Here is a 10,085-nt window from a genome sequence, read left to right as displayed (position 1 = left end):
AGGAGGGATGGTACATATTATTCAACAATACTTTTATACTATAAATTTTTCTGATTATGCAAAACAATTTTGTCGAGCGTGCTTAATTTGCTGTAAACACAATGCACAAGGCAACATAAGGCCAAAACGTGGCCAGTTTCCCGCAGCTGAGTATCCATTTCAAATTGTACATATGGATTTCATTGAATTATCTTGGTCACAAGGGAAGAAGTGTTGCCTAGTCGTTATAGACACCTTTTCTAAGTGGGTAGAAATATACCCTGTAAAACACTGTGATGCAATGACCGTTGCAAAATGTTTGGTAGGCCATTATTTCCCTACCTATGGCATACCTCATATTATAAGATCGGACAATGGGACTCATTTTGTAAATCAGACCATGTCCCTTTGCTCACAAGCATTAGGGTTTACGATCAAAAATCATTGTGCTTATCACCCCCAGAGCGCAGGCTTGGTGGAAAGGACCAACGGCACCATTAAAACAAGGCTCAGAAAGACAGTGGAAGAGACAAAAAGACCGTGGCCAGAATGTTTGTCTCTAGTAAAATTATGGATGAGAATAACTCCCACTCCTGCAGGATTGACACCATTTGAAATAGTGTATGGTAGACCGTTTCCCTTAGCAACCGAAATGAGTGATATAGGAAAAGCAGACAGAGAAAATACGTTAGCCGATTGGATGCGTAAGCTATTATCATCACAACAAAAACATAACCCCAGTAGTCTGCCAGTAAATTCTGTTTCTGTTCAACAGGATAATCTGCAGCCAGGAGATTGGATCCTGGTCAAGGTCCTGTTGCGAAAGGATTGGAGCACGCCTCGGTGGGACGGACCTTATCAAGTCCTGCTCACAACACCAACAGCGGTGAAAATAGCAGAGCGACCTTCCTGGATACATAAGAGTCACTGTAAGCCCATCAAGCCCGTATCAGAGACCTCTGTACCTTCGGAGTAGCAGTGGAAGTCCGCTACAAAGGCGCAGCAATCAATAGGATACTGACGTCTCAACCCGGTGAAGAAAACAGCTGATCTGCACTCCATTTAGAATGGCTCTGATTGGGTGGGGATGTGGTAAGGTAACTCTCGGTGTAATTCTCTTTATGGGAATTGTTGGTCTGCTTCTGCACTCACCAGAGCAGGTGTTTCGCCCACCTAGATGGACACATGACGGCTCCCACCTGAGACCTATCTCCACAAATGAGACCCATCCTTTCCTACAAAACTACTGGTACCGTTATGTTTATGATTCAGCAAAGAAAGACAATTTAACTAATTGTTATGTCTGTACCCACATGCCATCTCATGCCGATGGATTAACTATATATGGGAAACCTATGAATAAGTCACAAGCAAAGTGTGCTGCCTCTTTTGCAGGTGTAGGCTATCAGCATGATAATATAAAAATAAATGATACAGATCCATATACTGCTGGTTTGGATAATGGCGTATGTGCACAGCAGTTTTGGATCGATTTTGCTATAAAAGTGTCAAATATATCCTTACCTTTATCTGTCCACCTGAACATGGACCCTAAAACATTTAATCACTCAATGTGTTATGACCAAATGAACGGCACCCATCATATGGGGAACACCACCAACTGTGCCCAAATACTAGTACACGGAGAAGGTGCCCCGGTAAACATAAGTGGATTTAGTAATGGCACCTACTGGGTGCAAGGAGTAGCTTGGTTATGTGGACCCCGCGCATATTTCGTTTTGCCCTATAACTGGTATGGTGTGTGCGCTCCAATCTTTGTGTCAGACCATACTTTCCTGGTGTCACTGTCATCTACACCAGCGAACCGCAGGCGCCGGTCCATCATAACTACAGCTTCTCTCCATCCTCATGACAGTGTCTGGGGTTCAGATGTTCCCCAGGAGTTCAAACATTGGTCTACAGACCAGAAAGTATTAATGTCTCTTTTTCCCTGGGTAGGAACAGCAAAGAATACGTTACGATTAGAAACTATTGATTATCGTTTGGGGCTGTTCAATAAATAACTCCATCATAATAAATGAGCAACAGAATGGTGAGATAGATGCTATTAAACAGATGGTCATTCAGAATAGAATGGTTTTAGACATACTTACTGCTGCACAAGGTGGTGTGTGCGTGCTTTTAAATAATACCTGCTGTACATATATTCCCGATAATGTGCACTCACCCAACATGACTACAGCCTTGGACCGTCTGCGAGAACTTCAAAAGATCATGACCTTAGACCCTCATGCTGGCCCCTCATGGTTGGACTGGTTTCTTACTGGGTCCTGGTGGCAGTTACTGCTAAAGTTCTCACTCCCCATTCTTGTTACATTATTATTTGTATGTTGTTGTTTCATTTGTATTATACCCTGCCTCCGTTCCATGATACAACATACTTTTAGTTCTGTTTTTCTGCTATACACTGCAGAAGAACGAATGGATTTACTAACCTTGTCTAGCCCTCTTAATAATGATGATGATGTGATCTGAATGACGGTTGTGCTGAAAGTGTTTTTGCAATTTGTACAATACTGATGCTTCTGATCATACTGTCATGATAAACAGGAGGGACTGTTAGGTTGAAGAAACTGTTAGTAATCATTTGTTATCATTTCTGTATAATCAGCAATGAGTGTAAATATGTATATACATTATTTTGTTTTCCTTTACCTTCATACTTTAGATTATATTAGTTTACACGTATCCTGAGCACGTGTTTAAATAGTTGTCCACCTGAGTAAAACCAGAACTTCTTCTTACTCTCACAGTCTTTTCTTTGTTCTCACTCCAAGACCCCTGCCCCCATTGACTATAAATAAAGGTGCCAAGGGGAACCACCCTTTGTAACACATTCCTTTGTAGCCTAGCATGCAGAGAGTGTGGTTACCCTTGTGCAAGTAAAACTCTAAGTGTGTTGTCTCGTAATTAATGGTGTGTACAGAGTTGGAGTGGAAAGCCTGTCGCTTTCTCCAACATATACTGTACTGTAGTTTGGTCCTGTGTGCAGAGTTGGAGTGGAAAGCCTGACGCTTTCTCCAACACCCATATATATATATATATATGTACATATATATAGTTTTTTTATTAGCAATAGAAAAGAAAAATAACGCAGTTCTCCGTAAAGGAGGGATGGTGGATGGAATATATATATATATATATATATATATATATATATATATATATATATACATTTATATAAAATAATTGTCACACAACCTGGGTGACATGCCTTGCCTGCTCACCCAATTTTAGTGCACTTTAGTTTTCCATACTGACCATCTAGTCTCGACACACCCATATATATATATATATATATATATATATATATATATATATATATATGTATATATATATAGATATTTTTTCTTTTTCTTGTGTTTTTTTTTCGCAATGGATATTAAAAATAAAGCAGTCCTCCGTAAAGGAGGGATGGTGGATGGAATATATATATAAAATAATTGTCACACAACCGGGGTGACATGCCTTGCCTGCTCACCCAATTTTAGTGCACCTTAGCTATTCATAATGACCATCTAGTCTCGATACACCCATAAATATATATGTATATATATATAGTTTTTTTATTAGCAATAGAAAAGAAAAATAACGCAGTTCTCCGTAAAGGAGGGATGGTGGATGGAATATATATATATATATATACATTTATATAAAATAATTGTCACACAACCTGGGTGACATGCCTTGCCTGCTCACCCAATTTTAGTGCACTTTAGTTATCCATAATGACCATCTAGTCTCGATACACCCATGAATATATATGTATATATATATATATATATATATATATATATATATATATATATATATATATATATATATATATATACTATAGTTTTTCTGTTTTTTTTTTGCAATAGACAATAAAAATAACGCAGTTCTCCGTAAAGGAGGGATGGTGGATGGAATATGTATATGCATATATATAAAATAATTGTCACACAACCTGGGTGACATGCCTTGCCTGCTCACCCAATTTTAGTGCACCTCAGTTATCCATACTGACCATCTAGTCTCGACACACCCATATATATATATATATATATATATATATATATATATGTATATATATAGATATTTTTTCTTTTTCTTGTGTTTTTTTTTCGCAATGGATATTAAAAATAAAGCAGTCCTCCGTAAAGGAGGGGTGGTGGAGGGAATATATATATACATTTATATAAAATAATTGTCACACAACTGGGGAGACATGCCTTGCCTGCTCACCCAATTTTAGTGCACCTTAGTTATCCATAATGACCAACTAGTCTCGATACACCCATAAATATATATATATATATGTACATATATATAGTTTTTTTATTAGCAATAGAAAAGAAAAATAACGCAGTTCTCCGTAAAGGAGGGATGGTGGATGGAATATATACATACATATATATAAAATAATTGTCACACAACCTGGGTGACATGCCTTGCCTGCTCACCCAATTTTAGTGCAACTTAGTTATCCATAATGACCAACTAGTCTCGATACACCCATAAATATATATGTATATATATAGTTTTTTTTTTTTCGCAATGGACAATAAAAATAACGCAGTTCTCCGTAAAGGAGGGATGGTGGATGGAATATATATATAAAATAATTGTCACACAACCGGGGTGACATGCCTTGCCTGCTCACCCAATTTTAGTGCACCTTAGTTATTCATAATGACCATCTAGTCTCGATACACCCATAAATATATATGTATATATATGTATTGTTTTTTTTTTTTTTTTTTTTTTGCAATAGACAATAAAAATAGCGCAGTTCTCCATAAAGGAGGGATGGTGGATGGAATATATATATACATATATATAAAATAATTGTCACACAACCTGGGTGACATGCCTTGCCTGCTCACCCAATTTTAGTGCAACTTAGTTATCCATAATGACCAACTAGTCTCGATACACCCATATATATATATATATATATATGTACATATATATAGTTTTTTTATTAGCAATAGAAAAGAAAAATAACACAGTTCTCCGTAAAGGAGGGATGGTGGATGGAATATATATATATATATATATATATATATATATATATATATATATATATATATATATATATACATTTATATAAAATAATTGTCACACAACCTGGGTGACATGCCTTGCCTGCTCACCCAATTTTAGTGCACTTTAGTTATCCATACTGACCATCTAGTCTCGACACACCCATATATATATATATATATATATATATATGTATATATATAGATATTTTTTCTTTTTCTTGTGTTTTTTTTTCGCAATGGATATTAAAAATAAAGCAGTCCTCCGTAAAGGAGGGATGGTGGATGGAATATATATATAAAATAATTGTCACACAACCGGGGTGACATGCCTTGCCTGCTCACCCAATTTTAGTGCACCTTAGTTATTCATAATGACCATCTAGTCTCGATACACCCATAAATATATATGTATATATATATAGTTTTTTTATTAGCAATAAAAAAGAAAAATAACGCAGTTCTCCGTAAAGGAGGGATGGTGGATGGAATATATATATATATATAATATATATATATATATATATATATATATATACATTTATATAAAATAATTGTCACACAACCTGGGTGACATGCCTTGCCTGCTCACCCAATTTTAGTGCACTTTAGTTATCCAGAATGACCATCTAGTCTCGATACACCCATGAATATATATGTATATATATATATATATATATACACTGAACAAAAATATAAACGCAACACTTTTGTTTTTGCTCCCATTTTTCATGAGATGGACTTAAAGATCTACAATTCATTCCAGATACACAATATTACCATTTCTCTCAAACATTTCTCACAAATCAGTCTAAATGTGTGATAGTGAGCACTTCTGCTTTGCTGAGATAATCCATCCCACCTCACAGGTGTGCCACATCAAGATGCTGATCTGACATCATGGGTAGTGCACAGGTGTACCTTATACTGCCCACAATAAAAGGCCACCCTGGAATGTGCAGTTTTGTCTCACAGCAAAATGCCACAGATGCCACAAGCATTGAGGGAGCGTGCAATTGGCATGCTGACAGCAGGAATGTCAACCAGATCTGTTGCTCGTGCATTGAATGTTCATTTCTCAACCATAAGCCGTCTCCAAAGGCGTTTCAGAGAATATGGCAGTACATCCAACCGGCCTCACAACCGCAGACCACGTGTAACCACACCAGCCCAGGACCTCCACATCCAGCAGGTTCACCTCCAAGATCGTCTGAGACCAGCCACTCAGACAGATGATGCACGGCCCCATGTTGCAAGGATCTGTACACAGTTCTTGGAAACTGAAAATGTCCCAGTTCTTGCATGGCCAGCATACTCACCGGACATGTCACCCGTTGAGCATGTTTGGGATGTGCTTGACCGGCGTATACGACAGCGTGTACCAGTTCCCACTAATATCCAACAACTTCGCACAGCCATTGAAGAGGAGTGGACCAACATTCCACAGGCCACAATTGACAATCTGATAAACTCTATGCGAAGAAGATGTGTTGCATTGTATGAGGCAAATGGTGGTCACACCAGATACTGACCGGTTCTGAGTCCCCAGACCCCCAATAAAGCAAAAAACTGCACATTCCAGGGTGGCCTTTTATTGTGGGCAGTATAAGGTACACCTGTGCACTACCCATGATGTCAGATCAGCATCTTGATGTGGCACACCTGTGAGGTGGGATGGATTATCTCAGCAAAGCAGAAGTGCTCACTATCACACATTTAGACTGATTTGTGAGAAATGTTTGAGAGAAATGGTAATATTGTGTATCTGGAATGAATTGTAGGTCTTTAAGTCCATCTCATGAAAAATGGGAGCAGAAACAAGAGTGTTGCGTTTATATTTTTGTTCAGTATATATATATATATATATATATATATATATAGTTTTTCTGTTTTTTTTTTGCAATAGACAATAAAAATAACGCAGTTCTCCATAAAGGAGGGATGGTGGATGGAATATGTATATGCATATATATAAAATAATTGTCACACAACCTGGGTGACATGCCTTGCCTGCTCACCCAATTTTAGTGCACCTTAGTTATCCATACTGACCATCTAGTCTCGATACACCCATATATATATATATATATATATATATATATATATATATATATATATATATATATATGTACATATATATAGTTTTTTTATTAGCAATAGAAAAGAAAAATAACGCAGTTCTCCGTAAAGGAGGGATGGTGGATGGAATATATATATATATATACATTTATATAAAATAATTGTCACACAACCTGGGTGACATGCCTTGCCTGCTCACCCAGTTTTAGTGCACCTTAGTTATCCATAATGACCATCTAGTCTCGATACACCCATAAATATATATGTATATATATATATATATATATATATATAGTTTTTTTATTTTTTTCGTAATGGACAATAAAAATAACGCAGTTCTCCGTAAAGGAGGGATGGTGGATGGAATATATATATACATATATACATTTATATAAAATAATTGTCACACAACCTGGGTGACATGCCTTGCCTGCTCACCCAGTTTTAGTGCACCTTAGTTATCCATACTGACCATCTAGTCTCGATACACCCATAAATATATATACTGAACAAAAATATAAACGCAACACTCTTGTTTCTGCTCCCATTTTTCATGAGATGGACTTAAAGACCTACAATTCATTCCAGATACACAATATTACCATTTCTCTCAAACATTTCTCACAAATCAGTCTAAATGTGTGATAGTGAGCACTTCTGCTTTGCTGAGATAATCCATCCCACCTCACAGGTGTGCCACATCAAGATGCTGATCTGACATCATGGGTAGTGCACAGGTGTACCTTATACTGCCCACAATAAAAGGCCACCCTGGAATGTGCAGTTTTTTGCTTTATTGGGGGTCTGGGGACTCAGAACCGGTCAGTATCTGGTGTGACCACCATTTGCCTCATACAATGCAACACATCTTCTTCGCATAGAGTTTATCAGATTGTCAATTGTGGCCTGTGGAATGTTGGTCCACTCCTCTTCAATGGCTGTGCGAAGTTGTTGGATATTAGTGGGAACTGGTACACGCTGTCGTATACGCCGGTCAAGCACATCCCAAACATGCTCAACGGGTGACATGTCCGGTGAGTATGCTGGCCATGCAAGAACTGGGACATTTTCAGTTTCCAAGAACTGTGTACAGATCCTTGCAACATGGGGCCGTGCATCATCTGTCTGAGTGGCTGGTCTCAGACGATCTTGGAGGTGAACCTGCTGGATGTGGAGGTCCTGGGCTGGTGTGCTTACACGTGGTCTGCGGTTGTGAGGCCGGTTGGATGTACTGCCATATTCTCTGAAACGCCTTTGGAGACGGCTTATGGTTGAGAAATGAACATTCAATGCACGAGCAACAGATCTGGTTGACATTCCTGCTGTCAGCATGCCAATTGCACGCTCCCTCAATGCTTGTGGCATCTGTGGCATTTTGCTGTGAGACAAAACTGCACATTCCAGGGTGGCCTTTTATTGTGGGCAGTATAAGGTACACCTGTGCACTACCCATGATGTCAGATCAGCATCTTGATGTGGCACACCTGTGAGGTGGGATGGATTATCTCAGCAAAGCAGAAGTGCTCACTATCACACATTTAGACTGATTTGTGAGAAATGTTTGAGAGAAATGGTAATATTGTGTATCTGGAATGAATTGTAGATCTTTAAGTCCATCTCATGAAAAATGGGAGCAAAAACAAAAGTGTTGCGTTTATATTTTTGTTCAGTGTATGTATATGTATACATATAGTTTTTTTTGTGTTTGTGAAAACGGGTCTTTAATCGGGGAAACGGAGCGGGTAGAGCAGGACGGAACGCAGGCATTGACAAACTACAATGACGGACAGGGCAAACAGGTAAGACCAGGACTTAAAATAGGTCATGACTAATCAAAGTAATCGGGCAAAGCAGGAGACGATCAGGGAAGCACACGTGGGTAATCAGGGGGCGTGGCACACACGAGGAGCGGACAAGCCGGGCATATATGTATATCTATATAAAACCTCATTAATGAGGGACAGGGAACAGAACGGACAGACAGAACTGGCACAGGGGAAGGAGCCAGGACAAGACTTGACATAAGACAGGAAAGGCAGAGAAACAGATCAGAAAGGGGGACACGGAGGGAACAGGCAGGACAAAAGGACCGGGAGTGAACGAAGGGAACATCGGGGAAAGAGGAGCAGAAGCCAGAGGGACGAGGGACAAAGAGAGGAGGGACAGAGACAGGAGGAACAAAGCGAGGGGGAGCAGAGGCAGGAGGGACAAAGACGGGAGGCCAGGGAGAGAAGGAGGGGGAACCAAGAGGAGCCCGAGGGAGACCCAGCGGGCGACGGGAGGCAGCCGGAAGGGCTGCAGGCGGCCGGGAGGCCGGAGCCGGAGGGGCCGAGGAGACGGGGTGAGGGACAGACGCAGGGACGAAGGAGGGAGTCGGAGGGGAGACCAGGGAAGGGGACGAAGGAGCTGGAAGGGACCCTGGCGAGGGCAAGGAGAGAGGGGGAGCCGCAGCAGACGGCGACGTCCTCCGACACGCCAGAGCGGGAGGACCAGCAGGCGAATGAGGAGCCGCCGTCGGGGGGCCCGCAGGCAACCGATAAGACGCCGGAGGAGGGACCGAGGCAGGGCGACGAGGCCGCGGAGGGGGACCCGCAGACGACAGCCGACCCGGAGGGCCAGGACCCGCAGGTGCCGACCAAGCCCTAGCGCCGGCGAGGGAGGGCGAGCCAGGGGGCTGGGCGGGTGGGACCCCAGCCGTGCGTCTGTGTCCTCTCCCCTTATGGGACACAGACATAAGGACCTGCGGCCGGGGTCGGGCTCGTCGGGGTGAGGGTACCAGAGTCACAGGGGGAGAAGGGACTGGAGTGGGGCCAGGGACTGGAGCTGCAGGCTGCAGAGGGGGCGCCTGCCCGGGAGCTGCAGGCAGGGAAAGCGCCTCGGACGTGGGCGCGGTAGCTGCAGGCAGCGGAGACGGCTGCTCGGGCTCTGGGGCCGCAGGGGGCACTTATTTTATTATATAAAATAAGTGTCACACAACCG

The sequence above is a fragment of the Brienomyrus brachyistius genome, unplaced genomic scaffold, assembly GCF_023856365.1.
Source record: "Brienomyrus brachyistius isolate T26 unplaced genomic scaffold, BBRACH_0.4 scaffold145, whole genome shotgun sequence".
NCBI classification, from domain to species: Eukaryota; Metazoa; Chordata; class Actinopteri; order Osteoglossiformes; family Mormyridae; genus Brienomyrus; species Brienomyrus brachyistius.
The sequence above is the reverse complement of the archived record's forward strand: the minus strand, read 5'-3'. Positions refer to the sequence as shown.